We start from the raw sequence: 20,781 nt of genomic DNA on the forward strand, positions 1-20,781 counted from the left end.
AGAATTCTCTACCTAACCTAAAGTCACAAAATTTTGTCTTATAAGTTTTATAGTCTTCACTTTCACTTTAGGTCTATGATTCATTATAGCTCAACTTTTTTTTCCACATGCTAAGAGATCAAATTATTTTTTAACAATAAAATATCACCATTCTGAAATATCTCATAGAAAGTTATAGTTAACATTTCAGTTCCTTGATTCAAGCTTCTTCAATGATGACTAAAGAGAATGTTGGTATTTTCCCCCATTTACCATCATGAAATTATTTTTTTTTTGAAGTAAGCATTACCCGCAACGTGGCACTTGAATACATGACCCTGAGATCAAGAGTCACATGTTCTACCCACTGAGCCAGGCAAGCACCCCTGAACTTTACTTTTTAACCAGGATATATGCTAAGATCCAAATCAAACAATCTGCCCTTTAGCCAATTTCCTTGGCACACGCAAACTATCAGATAGGATATTTCCAAGTGCAGAGACAATCTTGATTCCAGACATAAAAATGCTTGATGTTACTAAGTTGAAAATAGGAATCTCAAAAATGACTAATAAGACAGACTCACTTTATTTTTTAAATTTCAATGCAAATATCATTGTAGCTAAATCCTTTTTCTCAAAATTATTGTTTATTCAATGAATGCATTTGAAAAATAAACCCCCAGGAGAGCTATTTCAGGATCAGACCCATTCTGATGAGGTTCAGGAAGATGCTTTCGCCTTTAGCAATGTCTGCCTGCTGGTCTGTCCATAGCAAAGCCAGCTGACATGGCAATGTACTGCCCATGAGCCTTCCCTCTTCCTACCAACCCATCTTTTGAAGAGAATTCTGTGTTTGCGTGTACACACACATGCGTATGTGTCTGTCCACATGTGTGCTTGAAGACACATAATGGAAATGAGAAGTCTTTATGCCTGCCCCAGGGAGCCAGCCCTTAGGCGGGTGATCATGGTTGAAGAGGCTGCTGTTTAAAAGGCCTTCTGCTGATCAGGATACCACGTCTTGGTCCAGCAGTTGGCCTGCAGCCTTTGTCTATAAACAGCAGCCCTACTCAGCTCCGTTAATGCCCTACCTCTGGTCAGCCCTTCCTGGCAAGTGTCTTCAAAGCGTAGTGTGATTTCCAGTTTGAAATGATAACCCTCGCAGGTGGCAAGCAGTACTCAACACGCTTCTTCGCAGAATCCCACAAGTAAACATTCCCATGGAAAAGTGATATTTTCAAAGCTTTACATATTGGATTTAATAAGGGGTTAGTGTCAAAGTCACACACAGAACAGAGAAAAAGATGTTATTGAATGCTCAGCATGGTACCTACAAAAATTGTCTGCTGAATGCAGCAAATTCCTTTTCAGACTAATATAAAGCCAAAATGGGTTGGATGCTGGTATGAAGGGGAGCCCAATATAATCGCATTTTGTTTTGGGGCCTATCTCTCTTTAAGTGATGTCTTCTTTTTTAAGTCACAGTGGACAAAGATCATTCACAGGGTGTCACTAACAACTCTTACTCTACCTGTGTGGGCCTGGCACAGCTGTTGGTGACCAGAAAGTCATGAAAAGAAAAGACTCGCTTTGAAATTCTATGAATACTGTTAGCCATGAAAGACTGGCTAGGATCTTCAGGTCTTTGAAAAACTAAATCGAAGAAGAATCTTTGTGTTTAGCTCTGCAATTTAGTTAATACATCAAAGCTAAACATTATTATTTAGAAGAAAAAAAAAACTAGATGGGATGAAGGCTTCTCCCTTTTCAGTTTGGTTGGTTGGTTTGTCCCTGGGTGTTTCTAGGTAAACTCCTTTATTAGTCCCTTATTTCTGGGTGCAACGAATTAGAGTCTCCCCAGTTCTGTAAGTATAAGTCACTTCATTTGTAGCACAGTGCACCTGAGGCCACAACCCAGGTTCATCCTAATAACTGACACCAGTGAACGAATGGGTACTTGAAAATAACAAGGTTACAGAAAAGCTCCAGAAGGATCAATGGCTACCAGGTGACTGTTTTGTGGTTCTTTTTCCTCCTGTCTTTTTTTTTTTTTTTTTTTTTTTTAAGTAACCTCTACCCCCAATGTGGGACTTGAACTCACAGACCCCAAGAATGAGAGTTGTATACTCTACCCACTGAGCCAGCGAGGTGCCCCTCTATCTGTTTTTTAACTGCTTAAAATTTCAAATGTTAATGACTAATGTTTCTTAGAAATTGTTACAATACATAATTTTGTTAATTATTACATTAATTAAGAGGCCTCTGGGTGGCTCAGTGGGTTAAGCATTTGACTCTTGATTTTAGCTCATGATCTCAGGCTTTTGAGATCCAAGCTCAGCAGGGAGTCTGCTTGGGATTCTCTTCCTTTGCCCCTCCCCCTCAAAAATAAATAAATAAAATCTTAAAAAAAAAAAGGAAAAAAATTATTCTCTCTCTCCTTCTGCTTCTCCCCTCAATGTCTCTCCCTCTCTGGAAAAAAAAAATACTATTACATTAGTTGAATTGGAGAAATATATATAATCCCCCACACAAAATAAAATATTTTGCATAAGTTATTTATGTATGCCAACTCTTTTTAGAATTGAGGATTCTAAAGAAAAAAAGTTTAACAAGTACCAATTGTCTTGCATTTCACTAAAAGCCCTGAAGATGCATTTTTAAAATTATTAAATACATATATTGTGATAAGGTAGTATATAGCAAATATAGATTATTCTAACTCACATTTAAAAATATTCTTTGATCTAATAATTACACTATTACACTGCTAGGAATTTTTTTAAGGATGTAATTTAAAAGAAGAAAAAGCAATGTGCACTTAGATTTTCACGGCTGGGTTACTTATAATAGGACAAAAAAAAGAGAAAAGAAATGTCTCATGAAAGGTAAGTGCTTAAATTAATTGTTAAAAACCTGATGGATTAGGGGCGCCTGGGTGGCTCAGTGGGTTAAGCCGCTGCCTTCGGCTCAGGTCATGATCTCAGGGTCCTGGGATCGAGTCCCGCATCAGGCTCTCTGCTCAGCAGGGAGCCTGCTTCCTTCTCTCTCTCTCTGCCTGCCTCTCAGTGTACTTGTAATTTCTCTCTGTCAAATAAATAAATAAAATCTTTAAAAAAAAAAAAAAAAAAAAAAAAAACCTGATGGATTATTATATGCTTGCTACAATGACATTTATTATTTCTATATATAGATATATCAATTACATGTGATTCAATATTAACCGAAAAGCAAAAGTACCATATGACTGAAATTGAATTAAGATATAGATGTACGGGAACAAAGAATGGAATGTATTTTAAAAACTGTAGATTTGTAAAATATTGAATTATTTTTATCAACATTTTCTAGCAATAAGAATTTTTTAATTATGGAGCCACAAAAACTATATCAAATTTATATAATCTTAACCTATTCTTCCATATTCTTTTTTTTTTTTTTAATTTTACCTATTTATTTGACAGAGAGAGAGATCTCAAGTAGGCAGAGTGGCAGCAGAGAGAGGAGGAGGGAAGCAGGCTCCCTGCTGAGCAGAGAGCCCGATATGGGGCTCGATCCCAGGACCCTGAGATCATGACCTGAGCTGAAGGCAGAGGCTTAACCCATTGCGCCACTCAGGCACCCCTCTTCTTCCATATTCTTTATGTATTTCAGCAAAACCAGAAAGAGAATATGTTCCATAAGAGACAAGGGAATCAATTATGGCCTAAGTTTAGTTCAACTTTTTTTTCTTTCTTGGGGGGAGAGGGGTTCACAAATCTTTCTTGATAAAGAAGTACTTTGATTTACATGCTGGCGTAAATTCCTCACCTCATCACAACCAACACTCTGAGCATACACTCACCTGCTGCTTCTCAAGTATGGCCATCTTCTTTCTGTCTCACACTTAACGGTTTCTTCTACCTGGAACGTTCTTGCCATTCCCGAGTCTTCTGCAACACTTAGGTCTCAAATGCTATCATCTGAGAATGTCCACTTACCTATTTATTATGTTCCCTGTCTAAACCAAAATGTAACAAATGGAGTAGAATTTGATCTACTGGTGCTATATGGTTTCTGGTGTAGTTCTTTGTTATACTCAAGGATAAATGCATTGATACAGGAGATGAGAGTGTCATTTGGAAATAGAAGAAGAGAAAGAAACTGCTTCAGAAATAGCCTCCTTGAGGGGGGTGAAGGGATGGGTGAGCCTGGTGGTGGGTATTATGGAGGGCACATATTGCATGGAGCACTGGGTGTGATACATAAAGATTAAAAAAAAAAAAAAAAGAAATAACATCACTGAATCTTAAAATCAGTAGATCCAAAAAAAAAAAAAAAAAAAAAAAAAAAATCACCTAACATCTCTTCCAAATATCCCAAGGAATTGATGTAAGTTTCAGAAGACTCTGTCAAAATAATATATTTGGTAGGATTCTGATATCTCCCTCTTCTAGATTCACTGATTTAACAGAAAAAATTAACATTCTTCAATAGTCAGGGCACCTGGATGGTTTGGTCCGTGGAGCATGTGCGTGACTCTTAATCTTAGGGTTGTCAGTTCACGCCCCAAGTTGGGTGTAGAGATGACTTAAAAACAAAATCTTAAAAAAAAAATTTCTTCAATATACAAATTTCTTGGGTTAAAAAAATTACATGCGTGTATGTTTTGTTTGTTTGTTTTGGTAAAGAAATCTTTAAACAGATTTTTAAAAAATATATATGTAAGTTTTTTGCCCCATGTGGTGTCTGGGTGGCTCAGTCTGATAAGCCTCTGCCTTTGACTCAGGTCATCTCAGGGTGCTGGGATCAAGCCCTGAGTGGGGCTCCCTGCTCAATGGGGAGCCTGCTTCTCCCTCTGCCCCTTACCCTGGTCACATGGGTGCTCTCATTCTCTCTCAAATAAATAAATAAAATCTTTAAAAAAAAAAAAAGCATCTAACTTCAGCTCAGGTCATGATGTCAGTCCTGGGATCAAGCCCCGGGGGGGGGGGGGTCCCTGCTCAGAAGGGAGCCTGCTTCTCCTTCTTCCTCTGCCCCTTCCCACACTTAGTGAACTCTCTCTCTCTCCCAAATAAATGAATACAATCTTTAAAAAATATTTAAAAAGGGGCACCTGGGTGGCTCAGTGGGTTAAAGCCTCTGCCTTCAGCCCAGGTCATGATCCCAGGGTCCAGGGATCGGGCCCCGAATCTGGCTCTCAGTTCCGTGGAGAGCCTGCTTCCTCCTCTCTCTCTGCCTGCCTCTCTGCCTACTTGTGATCTCTGTCAGATAAATAAATAAAATCTTAAAATACATATATATATATATATATATATATATGTATGTATATATATATATATACATATATAGATAGATAATATATATAAAGTAACTTCAGCCCCAAGATAGTCTAGCAGCTACGAACAGGGATTCTGAACCCATGTAACCTGGGTTCAAATCTCAACAGTTGCAAACGGTTACATACTCGACGACGGTTGAGAGAATTTACTGAACTCTCTCAGCCTCACTGCCTTCACAGATAAAAAGAGGACAGGAATACCACCCATTTTACAGTTTGTTATGAGACTAAATGAGTTAATCAACATAAAACACTTAGAACAACACCTGGCACATCGTTAAGTCCTTACAATGTGTCTGCTATTGTTATTTTGAATCTGGTAGACCAAGCATTAGGTGGTAAAACTCCTTGGGCATTGGATGAATATTCCTAAATTTCTTCATCATAATGCATACTGTAGGCAGATCCAAATTTTAAATATGCAAATTGTGTTTGTAATAAGTTATGTTGATCAGGATTCCTAGTAGTTCACAAAATGAACTCTAAAACAGTGGTTCTGAAGTTTGCATGAATCATCTGGAGGGCTTGTCTCAACACAGGTTGTGGAGGCTCTCTGCGGCTTGTAACTCACCAGCTCTGTTGGGGAGGCCTTAGTGGTTCCCCCTAGCAAGCTCTCAGGGGGTGCTGGAGCTGCTGTTCCCTGGACTACACTTTGAAAACTACTTCTTCAATAGCTCCTGCAGTTCATGGTGATTACATGGAGGAAAACTCCTCCCCTTCTCCTTTCTTTTTCTGCAAGGAACATGTCCTTCTTGTGGTTTCCTGGGAACAACAGTGTTCTTGACGAACAACCTGATCTCTTTAATTGAATTGAAGTCTCCATTTACTCCTTTTCGTCATCTCTGCAAGAACTTCCCAGACAACTCTCTAGTCGGGGGCACTGGTGTTTTGTTACGCTTTTACTTTTTACAATTTGGTAAGGAACCTTAGCTGTGCATAAGACAGATCACCTTTTGATTCCTGATCGTGGTTACACCAGTTACCAGTGTGATCTCGGGCAAGTTTCCTAATCTCTCTTTGGGTCCTTGACCTGCAAGGAGGGCATCACCTCCCAGTGCACAAGGGTGCCAGGAGAGTTCAATGAAACCATGTAAGCCAGTCCTGGGTGCAGTGCTTGGCCCAGAGGCATGGCCCAATGAAAGTGCGCTATTAGCAACTGATAAATAAAACAGGACATTGAGTCCTTGTACTAAAGAGCAAAGAGTAACTGAAAATAATAGACATGAAAATAATGTCATTTTTAAAGAAGAAGGATGGGAGCAAGAAGGATTTGAATTTTGATCAGATTAAGGAAGCTAAGTCACCAATTACTTTACTTCAGCACCTAATAACATCACGCATGAGTTAAGGCCAATTTACTGGAGTATTTTGACTTGTTTCAACTTGAGAGACTAGAAAAATTTTGCTGGGATTTACCGTCATGTTGTTGGAGGAGTTTTACTGTCTTTCTCTTCTACATCAGTGCTCTTTATGCATAACCTCTGGGTAAAGGAGACACTGTGATTTGTCTTACAGCTTTTCATAGTATGAATGCAATTCTTTCTCTTTAAATTAATTCATTTTCTTGGAGCACACATTTTCCAAACATTTCAGAAAATCACAACTTAACATAATTTGGCAGGACTTACCACAACAAGATAACTCACTTTTGCAAATGCTTAGGATTCTTTGGATGAAATCTCTCGTCTCATGTTTGCCTGATTTTATTAAGTTTATTCTTTTCATACATACATATTTATCTTTCTGGCAGCACCAGACATCGTAAGGTTATGTCTACAAAAGTGGATCTTTGTGGTAGATCTATTACAATCCTAAACAAGTCTCCAAAAACTTCCCCTTAGTGTAAAACAAAAGGGGCTATTATTGTTGACATTAGTATTTTGGCAAAATAATTTCTAAATTTATTTTGTGTGGGAGGCCCCATAGAAAGAAGGGAACTTTGAGAAATATCATCTTCTGTGGAGTAAATTTTATATAAGAACCTCTCTTTTGGGACGCCTGGGTGGCTCAGTTGGTTAAGCAGCTGCCTTCGGCTCAGGTCATGATCCCAGCGTCCTGGGATCGAGTCCCACATCGGGCTCCTTGCTCCGCAGGGAGCCTGCTTCTCCCTCTGACTCTGCCTTCCACTCTGTCTGCCTGTGCTTGCTCTCACTCTCTCTCTCTCTTACAAATAAATAAATAAAATCTTTAAAAAAAAAAAAAAAACACCTCTCTTTTACAGGGAGGCAATCCAAAGCATGCATTTTCAATAACGTAAATGAAACAATAACTTTTGGCTTTGCTGTAAAATATGAGAGCTCAAGGGTTTTCTTCGTCCTTTTTTAGCTTAAACATTTAAAATGTGCATATAGTTCCCAATGTGTAAACATCTACAAATGACTCACCAAACAGGTAATTTCATCCTGGTTCCTCATACTTTCATCACCAGAGCCCCATTTGTGTGAGTTTTTTTTTCAGGGGAAAAGTCTAAAAAGGAAGCAGGCAAAGAAGTCCAAATGGAACTTTTAGAGCAATGGGCTTCCCGGACTTAAGCTGCCATCAGAATGACCTGCAAAGCTTGTCAAAACACAAATGTCCATCATGGGTGAATGGATAAACAAATCTGGAGTATACATACACACACACAATGGAATATCATCCTGACGTTAAAAGGATGGAAATTATGTTATATGCAATGACATGAATGAATCTTGGAACATTATGCTAAGTGAAATAAGCCACTTATGAAAGGGCAGATCTTACATGATTCCACTTAGATGAGGTATGAATAGCAGCCCAAGTCATAGAGACAACAAGAATGGTTGTTGCCAGGGGCTGGGGAGAGGAGGAATGGGGAATTGTTTCATAGGTATTGTGTAAGAGTTTCAGTTTGGGATGATGCAAAGGTTCTAGAGATTGACTGCACAGTGCTGTGAATGTACCTAACACTACTGGACTGTATACTTGTTTTTTTAAAGATGGTATTTATTCAGGGGTTGTCTGGATGGCTCAGTGGGTTAAGCCTCAGCCTTCAGCTCAGGTCATGGTCTCAAGGTCCTCGGATCAAGCCCCACCTCGGGCTCTCTGCTTGGTGGGGAGCCTGCTTCCCCGTCTCTCTGTCTACCTCTGCCTGATCTCTCTGTCAAATGAATAACATATATATATTTTTTTTAATATGTTATTTATTCATTTTGAGAGAGCGAGAGCACACAAACCACGGGGAGGATCAGAGGGTGAGGGAGAAGTAGACTCTCCCACCGAGCAGGGAGCTGGATTCGGGGCTCGATCCCAGGACCTGAGATCATGATCTGAGCTTAACACAGTCGCTTAACCGACTGAGCCCCCCAGGCTGCCCTGGACTATATATTTAAAAATGTTGGGCTGATAGGGTTGCCTGGCTGGCTCAGTTTGGAAGAGCATGTGACTCTTCATCTCCAGTTCATGAGTTCAAGCCCCACATTGGGTGTGGAGATTACTTAAATAAATGAAACTTAAAAAAAAAAAAAAAAGGTTAGGATGGTAAATGTTTTGTGTACTTATCCAATTAAAAAAAGGGAGAGAGAGAGAGAGAACAGGGAAGAGAAATTGGAGACAGCAAGTATACAGAGTGTCCAGGAGTTTTTCTGTGATAGCTGAAAATGGGGCACAGATGGAGGTAAAAGGGAGGTCAAGTGTTTTGTTCATACATTGTGATCCTAGTTGTCTGTTCATATTTATGAAGAAGAATTATGTTCATTAACATAAAAAAGCTTATATAAAACTTCCTTTTTCAGTGGGAGGCTTGCGGGAGAGCAGTGTGTGTTGGCAAGCAGGACTGAGTTGAGGAATGTCCAGGTGAGAAATAATTAGGCAGATGATATTTTGGGTTTATTAAAAAGGGACTCATAGAATTGTTCACAGCCAGGTGTATGGTGATTATGAAACATGTGAAAAGTACTTGGCATAATATATGGCTTATGGAGCTGAATGAATGTTAGATGTACTTACCATTGCCTACCGTTTATCAGTTGCTCTTTCGAAGAGGCGAAACTTAAATTTTTGTGTCTCGTTCAAACTTGTCAATTACTTAGTATTTTAGAAAAATTCAAGTTTCCCACCTGTGGTTTCCTTTACTTCTTACACAGAACCCTTCACTTCTGGCCACAGTGAGACCAGAGTTTCTCCTCACAGCAAGCAATTCTCCCTGACACCCGCTGGGTACCCTAGAATTCAACTCAGAGCAGCCACCCTCCGGAGATTGCGTTGGGTCCCCTGGGTTAAGGGCTCAATCCTCCAAGACTGCTCCTCCCCCTACTCCAGAAGCCAATCACAAGCCCAAAGTGGGATCGCCTGGGCTTTTGACTGACTCCTGATGAGAGGTCCCAGGACCCTTTCCTTGCGTTCTATTAACTTGCTAGGGCAGCTCACAGAATTTAAAGAAACAGTTTACTTACTAGGTCATTGGTTTATTCCAAAAGGATAGAACTCAGGAACAGCCAGATGGAAGAGCTGTACAAGGCAGGGTATGGGGTAAGGCCCCCCTAAGATTCCATCCCCTCTCCAGGTCCGCCACTCTCCCAGATTCCCACACGTTTACCAATCCGGAAGCTCTCCTCACGCAGGCCTCTTGCTTTTTTTTTTTTTTTTTTTTTAGGGAGGCTTTATTATAGAGACATGATTGATGGAATCGTTGGCCATTGGTGATTGAGTCAACCTCCCGCCCCTTTTCCCCCTCACCGGAAGTCGGTGGGTGGGGCTGAAAAAAAAATCCCAACCCCCAAATGACCTGGTTGGTTCTCTGGGCAATTAGCCCCCATACTCAGGTGAGCTCCAACATTCCGCTAATAAACTTAGTAAAACACACCCCATTGCTCTTTTCACTTAGGAGATGCCCAGGGTTTTAGGAGCCCTGTGCCCTCAATGGGACTAAGACCAAATATATACATAATATATGTTATGTAATATATTCTTTTTAAAGATTTTAAAAAAGATTTTATTTATTTATTTGACACAGAGAAAGAGATCGCAAGAAGGCAGAGAGGCAGGCGGGATGGGGGTGGGGGGTGTGGGAAGCAGGCTCCCTGCTGAGCAGGGATCCTGATTTGGAACTCTATTCCAGGACCTTGAGATCACGACCTGAGCCTGAGGCAGAGGCTTAACCCCCTGAGACTCTTGGGCGCCCCTATATAATATATTCTTAATTTAGTTGTGGTTCTTTTGTCTGTATCCCTTGTACTTATCCACTTGGTTCTTGGATTTTTTTTTTTTTTTTTAAGTAGGGGTAGCTGTAATAAATGGCAATGTTCCCCCTTAAATTTGACTTGGTTATTTTTGCTTCCTATGAAAAAATGAATACTATTTTTTGGTAGAGCAATGGTTGTGAGCTAAAACAAATCTCACCATTCGGGAAGGAAAATGTGTAAAATTTCCAGAACCTTTACCTTGGACCATAAGAAAAAATTTTTTTGCCTTGGCCTTTTTGAAAGATCCTAGTTATTTAGGCTTGAAGAAAAAGGCACACTCAATTTTGTGAATTACTATTTCATGTGAACAAAACCAAGTCTTTATACTATTCTTAATTTGGTTTCTGAAAGGGATTCAGATAATTGGGGCAATTTACAAAAGAGTGTGTTCTCCCTGGGGCCAACCCGGCTTTTTCTGTGGATTGCGGGTTCTCTGCCCCCTTGTGGCCTTCTACAGGTTTTTTTGTTTTGTTTTTTGTTTTTAACTGTGTTTCACATTTCCAGCCTTGTAGTGACTGCCTGGTTCCCTGAACACCAGATGCAATTGCTAATCACATTTGCCTAGATGAGGGAGGAGGCCCCCTTCATAGTCTACAAGTCTTAATTTCAGAAATTTGCTTTCAGAGTGAAGAGAGAGAGAAAGGATTGCCTTCCAAATTGAAGGGAATTATGTTACAGGCATTTGATTGTATGAGGAGGCAGAATCCCAGAACAGGAAGGAAATCTTCAGAAGTGTTTTAATTCGTCGTGGACTCCAGAAGACATTCAGGACAGATGGGCAGGAGCCTAATCTCCATGTTATATCTTCCTGTCTCTCTTCTCGAGACAGTGAAATTAATGTTTTAAAAACAATATTTATTAGAAATGTATTTATTGCTAAAAATTTGGAAAATGCTGAATAAAATCAAGAAGATAAAAATCACCTAAACCCTATCACCCAGATACAGTCATTATTCACACTTTGATTTAACCCTTCCTAATATTCTGAGAGAAGTTATGTATACACTTTTGGGTTATATATGGAACAAAATAAGGGCTTTCAGATAGTATGGAGTAGGGATTGGCAAGATATGGCCTGGGGGCCCAATCCAGCCTGTTTCTTGTATGGCCTATGAATTAAGAAATGGTTTTAGGGGCACCTGGGTGGCTCAGTGGGTTAAAGCCTCTGCCTTTGGCTCAGGTCATGATCCCTGGGTCCTGGGATCGAGCCCCACATCGGGCTCTTTGCTCAGCGCGGAGCCCGCTTCCTCCTCTGTCTCTGCCTGCTTCTCTGCCCACTTGCGATCTCTATCGAATAAATAAAAATAAAATCTTTAAAAAAGAAAAAAAGAAATGGTTTTACATTTTAAAATGGTTGAAAAGACTAACATTTTGTCACATGTGAAAATTATATGCAATTCAAATTTCAGTGTCCATAATAAAGTTTTGGTTGTTTTTTTTTTTTTTTTTTGTAGATTTTATTTATTTATTTGACAGACAGAGATCACAAGTAGTCAGAGAGGCAGGCAGAGAGAGAGGAAGGGAAGCAGGCTCCACGCTGAGCAGAGAGCCCAATGTGGGGCTTGATCCCAGGACCCTGGGATCATGACCTGAGCTGAAGGCAGAGGCTTTAACCTACTGAGCCACTCAGGTGCCTCGCCACTAATAAAGTTTTATTGGAACACATCTGCGTGTATTCATTTATCTATTGTGTATGGCTCTGTGAAGACTAAAATATTTATTGTCCAGTCATTTACAGAAATGTTTTGCCCATCTCTGACACAAAGTCAGCATTTCTGGGGTGACTGGGTGGCTCAGTCGGTTAAGTGTCTGCCTTGGGCTCAGGTCAGGATCCTGGTACTGGGATCCAGCCCCATATCAGGCTCTCTGCTCAGCAGAGTCTGCTTGTACTCTCTCTCTCCCTCTCTCTCAAGTAAATAAATAAAATCTTAAAAATGAAACACACACACACACGAAGTCAGCATTTCCAACATCTTTAAATATTTTTAAAAAACTGAACAGCAAAGTTATTGTCCATATAGTTTGGTGGGGATGTGTGCTATTTTTTTCCCCTCATTCTCCTGCTCTTAAGAATATTTTTTCCAGGGGCACCTGGGTGGCTCAGTGGGTTAAAGCCTCTTCCTTCGGCTCGGGTCATGGTCCTGGGGTCCTGGGATCGAGCCCCACATCGGGCCCTCTGCTTAGCAGGGAGCCTGCTTCCTCCTCTCTCTCTGCCTGCCTCTCTGCCTACTGGTGACCTCTGTGTGTCAAATAAATAAATAAAATCTTTTTTTTTTTTTTTTCCAGGTGCTTGGTTGGCTCAGTTGGTGGAGCATGCAACTCTTGATCTTGGGGTTGTAAGTTCAAGCCCCACATCTGGCATAGAGAACGCTAAAATAAATAAACTTAAAAATATGTTTCTCTATAATTTTTTCAGTGATCTTTTAAATAATATTTATTATAAAAAGTGTAAATATACACAAATGTAGAGAGTACAGTACTGCCAAATGCCCACCACTTGGAGTCTATAATTATCAAGAGTTTGCCACATATCCTTATATTTTCCTTTATTCTTTACTGAACTATTTTAGAGCAAGTTATTCAGATCATATAATTTCATCCCAGAAACTTAGGCAGTGTTTTTTAACTATAAAAGTAGTACCTGCTCACGATGAATACTAAAATAAATTAAAACAATACAGATTTATAGAAATACATGAAATAAAAGGTGGAAATTCCTTTTTTGCCTCTCTGTACTCCCTCCCTGCCAGTTTAGTGAGTATCTTTTTACCCAATTTTTTTGTGTAGATAGAAATAAAATGTTATCATATAGATTATCCACTTAAAGATAATTCTGGACTAAAAGAATGAGAGAAGAATCCCAAATGGAAGCATACATGACAGCCCTCCAAACTCGTACCTTGACCAGCCAAGAGTGAGAAGCAGGACTCTTTTAAGTTATTGGTTGGGGCTAGGTATGTTTTTTTCTTCGCATGTCACCCATTGTCCAGAAGCCCATGTCATAAACCAAGAATGTGAAAGTGACGTGATGGGGACACACTTTCTACTGCCCTTTGCTACCACCCCATCCAATTTTTCAGGTAACAGGTGAATGCCCATAGCAAATTTGAGGGACCTTGTGCGAGTCTCCCAAAATGTGAGTTACTTAATTTAATTTACCTTATTATTTTTAAACTTTTTATTTTGAAAACAAAACTCAAATTGAGAGAAAAATTCCACCAACTATGTAATGAACTGCTCGCTATATACCCTTCACCAGTTAGGAAAGAACAGTGGTTGCTTTCTTTCTGTGTATTGATACTTATTATTGTTGTTGTTGTTTAAAGATTTTTATTTATTTATTTGACAGAGAGAGACACAGTGAGGGAGGGAATACAAGCAGGGGGAGTGGGAGAGGGAGAAGAAGCAGGTTTCCCACTGGGCAGGGAACTGAATGAGGGGCTCAATCAATGATTGAGCCACCCAGGCACCCCGTTGTTGTTGTTATTGCTGAAAATTTTGAGAAAAGATTGTAGATATCGTGATTCTTTATCCCTTAATCTTTCAGTGTATAAGTATACTTTTTTGGAAGCTTCATTTAGAGTGTGTAATGAAGCTTCATGCCAGAGTCTTCGAGGTCTGCTAAACACTATGTCTTCCCACTTCGAATTCACTTGAGTAACTTGTGTGTGGAGTTAGCTGATCAATTTTGAACCATAAATTGACAAATTTTACATTCTCTTCATTTTTTTTTTCATTTTTCTGAAAGAAAAACCTTCACAGTGGGATTTTTGAGTGTTAGGATTTGGGGCAAATTTTTTCCATCCTGTTCTTTCTTTTCCTGAAATGGACATACAGTTTTTTAAAAAAAAATAATAGCTTTACTGAGATATTCACAGAACATAAAATTCATGCCTTTACAGTGTACAATTCAGTGGTTTTTAGTCTATTCACATAGTTGCACAATTATCACCCCTATCTAAATACGAACATTTCATCATCCCAAAAAGAACTTGTACCCATTAGCATTTTTTCACATCCCCTTCTCTAGTCTCTGGCAACCACTAAATCTATTTTTTGTTTCTATAGATTTGCCAGTTCTGGGCATTTCATAGGAATAGAATCATACAATATAGGGGTTTTTTTTAGTCGGGCTTTTCACCCAACGTTGGGCTTGAATTCATGACCCTGACATCAAGTCACATGCTCTACCGACTGAGCCAGACAGGGCCCCCAAATATGTGATTTTTTGTGTGTCTAGCTTCTTGCATCTAACATGTTTACCAGGTTCATCCATGATAATATGTGGTAGCATGTATTAATTCTTCATTCATTTCTGTGGTTATGTTTTGTGTCTCAGCTTACCAGTTGATGGCTATGTAGTTGTTTGCATTTTCTTGGCTGTTATGAACAATGCTGCTGTAAACATTTGTGTACTAGGTTTGCATGACAATATATTTTAGTTTTCTTAGGTATATACCTAGGAGAGAAATGGGTCATATGGTAACTCTACGTTTAACCTTTTGAGGAATTACCAGACTGTTTTTTTGAGTTGTTATGCCATTTTACAATCCCACTAGCATTATAAGAGGGTTTCAATATTTTTGCATCCTTACCAAGGATACTTGTCATTGGCCATCTTGTTTATTATAATCTTAGTGCGTATCAAGTGGTATCTCATTGTAGCTCTTATTTGCATTTCTCTAATGATTAATGACACTAAGCATCTTCTCATGCACTTATGGGACATTTGTAGATATTCCCTGGACAAATGTCTATTTAAATTCTTTGCCCATTTTTTCAGTTGGGTTGCCTTTTTTTTTTTTTTTTTTTTTAAGTAGGCTCTAGGCCCAGGGTGGAGCCCAGGTTAGGTCTTGAACTCGCGACCCTGAGATTAAAACTTGAGCTGAGATCAAGAGTTGGATGCTTACCCAACTGAGCCATCCAGGTCCCCTGGGTTATTTGTCTTGTTATTGAGTTGTAAGAGTAAGTCCCTTATCAGATACATGATTTGAAATATTTTCTCCATTCTGTAGGTTGTCTTTTCATTTCCTTCTGGCACTTTTCACTCTCCTCTGAAGTATAACAATTTTTAGTTTTAGTGAAGTTCAATTAATTTTTCCTTTTCTACTTCTGTTTTGGGATCATCTCTAAGAAATCATTGCCTAATCTAAGGTCATCAAGATTTATATCTATGTTTTCTTCTAGGAAAGTTTTATAGTTTTTACTCTTACCTTTCGGTCTATGATCCACATGGAGTTAATTTTTCTACATGGTGTGTGATAAGAGCATATGTTATTTATTCATTCATTCATTTTTTAAAGTTTATTTATTTTTTTAAGTAATCTCTACACCCCACACAGGGCTCAAACTCACCACCTCAAGATCAAAGGTTGCATGCTTCTCAGAGTGGAGCAGCCAGGGTGCCTCAGGGCATATGTTATTTTTAAGAAAAAAAAAAAAGGAAATGTATTTTTCTTTATTTTTTAAGTATTTTAAAAATAAATTTATAATCACAATGAACAAATAGCTTTCAAACTCCTAAAATGTGTTGACTCAAGATTTGTATGCCCATAGCTAGATATTTAAATTGATTTTCATTAGACTGCATTAAGAAAAGAAATATGAAAACAAAGTGAGCTTTTCTCTTTATGAAAAGATCTGTGACGGAGCTGTCAGATGGTTGCTGCCTGTGACATTCTGCATGGCAAAGCATTCCATATCCCCATTGTTCCATTAACTCTGTTTTGTTTTGTTTTGTTTTGTTTTGGGGGGGTTGGCCTAAAATAGAAATCTCATTTAATAACAAGAAAGCTAGAAATAGCCATAAAGGTCTAGATTATACATTTTCAACAAAGAGGCAGCTAGAAAATAACAGAAGTTTGAAATATCCAACTAAAAGCATACTGGCCCATCCACCCCAAAAGAATCTGCACATTATATGAAGATGAGTGGATTTTCAGGTTTCTAGTTCCCATTTCCATAGTCTTAAAACATTTGAGGGTCTCCCCTAGATGTATTCTCCCAGATGCTTATTTATATACTACATTTTCAGTTCTAGAATATAGGCACCTTGTCTTCCTCACCTTTATCCCCGCCCCAGGCTCCAGGGCCCCTGTGTACACTGGTATGGATTGTATAGCACAACTCTCAAGAGCCTCCACAGTTGAGCAGTGCCCATCTGTCCAACTGTCCATGGAGGTTCGGACCCATACCATACCTTCCGGGCAGCAAGTCTCCATCTTTATTTGTTGAGTTGAAATGAATTCCCCTAAGTTCTCTCTAAAATCAGGGACAGGCTCCTGGTCAGCAGGACGCTTCTGAGGCAGGCAGTAAAAAGTAGCCCCGATTATTGTTGGCATTGAATGCCTCTGTTACATCTTTCAGGGTATATTAAGATGGACTCTAGTCTTTGTTCTCCTAAAACCCAGGGCTGAGTTAAGCAAAGAAGAGCTGGTGTAGGGAGCGGTGCCCACCCTGCAAAACGCCAGCAGGCTGACTTCAGGCATGCCGCACGCTTTCCTAGGAACATTTTCTATCTGGAGGCAGTGATATCTGACACTCCTGTCCAGCTCAGCCACCTTGCGTTCCTTCCTTTTCATCACGGAATTGAACTTGGCTTCCAAGTAAACAATGCTGGGTTTTGAGTGACCCAGCAGCTGCTACGCTTTGGTGAGAGAGTTCTCTCCCCCCACTTTTTCTCTTGCTTTGCTCTCTCATCCCTTTCTCCTCTACCCCCACCTCCTCCTGCCTCTCCTACCTCATTACCACACCAGAAACTGCTTCTGTCTCTCTCCTTTCCCAAAGAGACACTTCCTTTATTCAACTGCTTAAACAAATAAAATAAAGTTTCCCTTCCCACCGCCCCCCCCAACCACCTGCTCAAAATACAAGCGGGAGACCAATTATAACCAGGGAGACAAATCCCCTTTGAACAGCTGATCCAGGGCATGGATTTGGAGCCTTATCTTCGGTCTGAATCACAGGGTCATGCCGGGGTCATCCCTAGAGCAAATCGTCCCCTTGGCTTCCACTGAGTTTACCCTGAAATGTGCAAACCAGGTCTCTTTTCTCATGGATTACGGAGCTATTTGGTGAAGGCTGATCATTTGATGTACTAATCAGCATCTTGACATGACACATGGAAAGAGTTTAAAAGTTTGCCTTTGTATGGCAAGGCTTCTAGGGTAGTTTTTAATTATGTCCTTACAATTACAGATAGACATCCGTGACTGCAAACCGGAAAAATAACTTCCAAAGAATAGGGCAGTGCTTCGCCAGCTTTAATGTGTATACAGTTCACCGGGGAATGTCATTTAAATGCAGATTGTGATTCAGTAAGCCTGGGAGATGCCTGAGAGTCTGCATTTTTAACAAGCTTCCAGGTGATGTGGACGCTGTGGTCCTCGAGGCACACTTCCAGTAGCCTACTTGATGTAAAGCTGGCTAGGAACCTTTCCGTTTGAGGCATAGTTAGTGAGATTCTGTGTTCCTTAACTACCACCAAGGACCTCCTCTGTGCAGCTTCTCCCATCTGCCTGGCCTCAGCGGGATGCTTCCTCATTTTTACCACTCTCTGCTTAGTTTCAATCTCTACAACCACAGGTGAACATAATGAGTTATATTTGTTTACACGCCTACCTCCTAGACCATGAGCGCATAGGAATGAGAGAAACCTTCTCATACATCTTTGAATCAAAGCCATCTAGAACTGCATCAGATAAACAGTAGGCATTCAACAGACATTTAATGAATAAAAGACAATTGATAGATTAAATTCATAACACTTAAACCACTTATAGCTGTCCCAAACATCATAAATAAGATAAAAAAGGCAAATGACAAATTGAGACAAATATTTGCAACATATGGAGATCTCTTACGAGTTGTTATGGGTTGAATTGTTTCCCCCAGAAAGATATATGGAAATCCTAACCTCCAGCACCTTGGGATGTGATCGTTATTTGGAAATAGGGGCATCACAGATGTAACTAGTTAAGGTGAGGTTCTATTGGAGTAAGGTGAGCCCTAAATTCACTATAACTCGTGTCCTCGTAGAGGGAGGAGATACAGACACACACCCCAAGAGAACCTCGTGAGAAGGGAGGCAGAGACTGAAGTGATAACATCTACAAGCCAAGGAGCACCGGGGCCACCAGAACCTGGAAGAAGCAAGGGAGGATCTCCTCCTAGAGGCTTTAGAAGGAATATAACCCTCCCAACACCTTGATTTTAAACCATGATAGAATAAATTTCTGTTGTTTCATTAACAGAGTTTGTAGTATTTTGTTAAGGTAGCCCTAGAGAACTAATACACATATGATAAGAAAAAACAATTTAGTAGGAAAAGGGGGGGAACCCTGTAGGCAAGGCACAAAAGAACCCATGCAAATTGCCAAAACCAAGTAAAAATTGTTTAAGAGCTTCAATACACATGGAAGCAACATTAAAATTGTATTTGGGGCACCTGAGTAGCTCAGCTGTTAAGCATCTGTCTTTGGCTCAGGTCATGGTCCCAAGGTCCTGGGATCAAGCCCTGCATCAGGCTCCCCGCTCCCTCTCCCACTCTGCTTGTGTTCTCTCTCTCGCTGTGCCTCTGTCAAATAAATAAGGGTGTTTTTTTTTAATGTTTTTATTTATTTATTTAAGAGAGAGAGAATGAGCATGGAGGGAGAGTGAGAAGGAGAAGCAGACTCCATGCTGAACGGAGGGCCTGAAGTGGGGCTCTGTCCCAGGATCCTGAGATCATGACCTGAGCCAAAGGCAGATGGCCAACCGACTGAGCCACCCAGGTGTCCCTAAATAAACAAAATCTTAAAAAATAAAATAAAATAGTGTTTTATCTATTTATTCTTATTGTATTTGTTACTTTATTTTATTTATTATTATTGTATTGATTCATTATTTTAATTATTTTCAATAAAAATAGTATTATGGGGTTCAGGAACTGTCCCTCTTTAGTGCTTGAGCAACTATTGCCTGTTGATTTGATCTCCAAATATATCTTAAGTCCTTCTGTGTCTTCTGCCACTGCCTCCTTTCAAGATATCATCACTGATGGTATCCGGGCAACTAAATTGATCTCCTATATGGTCCTGTTGTTTAGGTTGCTTGTAGCAGCTAGATGGAATCATTTATTTATTTATTTATTTATTTATATATTTTAAGTTGGTTTTGGAGGGAATCTTTTAAAACCACACAAATCAGACCACGTGACTCCTTTGCTTAAAACCCTGTGATGATGGTTTTCCTTGCAATTAACGTGGCTCTGCCTGAGCTCCCTCCCTGCCTGTCACCATCCTCCAGCTCTTTGGCTTCTTCCAGCTTCTTCTTCGAGTTCTCTTGGACCTGCACGTTTTGCTAGTCCCTTTCTCAGAATGCTTGTCCCTCTACTCTTTACCTTCTGGTCTCAGCTGCAATGTTACTTCCTTGGTGTGCCTCCACCTAGGTTAGGTCTCATCGTGCTGTTCTTCTTCTTTATTTTTAATTTAAATTGCATTAATTAACATATAGTATATTATTAGTTTCAGAGGTAGAGTTCAGTGATTCATCAGTTGCGTAGAGCACCCAGTGCTCTTTACATCAACGTGCCCTCCTTAATGTCCATTACCCACTTACCCCATCCCCCCACCTATCTCCCCTCCAGCAACCCTCATTTCCCATAGTTAAGAGCCTATGGTTTGTCTCTCTCTCTGATTTCATCTTATTTTATTTTTCCCTCCCTTCCCCTATGATCCTCTGTTTTGTTTCTTACACTCCACATATGAATGAAATCATATGATAATTGTCTTTCTCTGATTGACTTATTTCACTTAGCATAAATACCCTCTAGTTCCATCCACGTCATTGCAAATGGCAATATTTCATTTTTGATGGCTGAGTAATATTCCATTATATATATATTCTCATGGCGCTATTCTTATCCTGCGTGATTTATTATAGGTGGTTGTTTAATGTCTCTGTGTCTAAATTATAAATTCTGTAAAGGTAGGTACTATATCTGTCTTACTTCCCCCTATAACCCAGACTTTGGTATGGAACACAAAGGAGGCAATGTGTTTTTGCTGACTGAATGAATGAAGATAAATTTGAGAAAATAAGGCCACAGTTCTTAGAAATATGTAGATCCTTTCCATCAGCAATACTATTGACAGCAATATGTATAACTGAATATAAATGATACATATATAATTGAATGTATAATGTGTAATAAATATAGGATATGTCATACATAATAAAACATATATAATTGAATACATATACATAATTGAAGTAGAGTTGACAGCACAATGTTATATTCGTT

This window comes from Mustela lutreola, chromosome 4 (assembly GCF_030435805.1).
Source record: "Mustela lutreola isolate mMusLut2 chromosome 4, mMusLut2.pri, whole genome shotgun sequence".
NCBI classification, from domain to species: Eukaryota; Metazoa; Chordata; class Mammalia; order Carnivora; family Mustelidae; genus Mustela; species Mustela lutreola.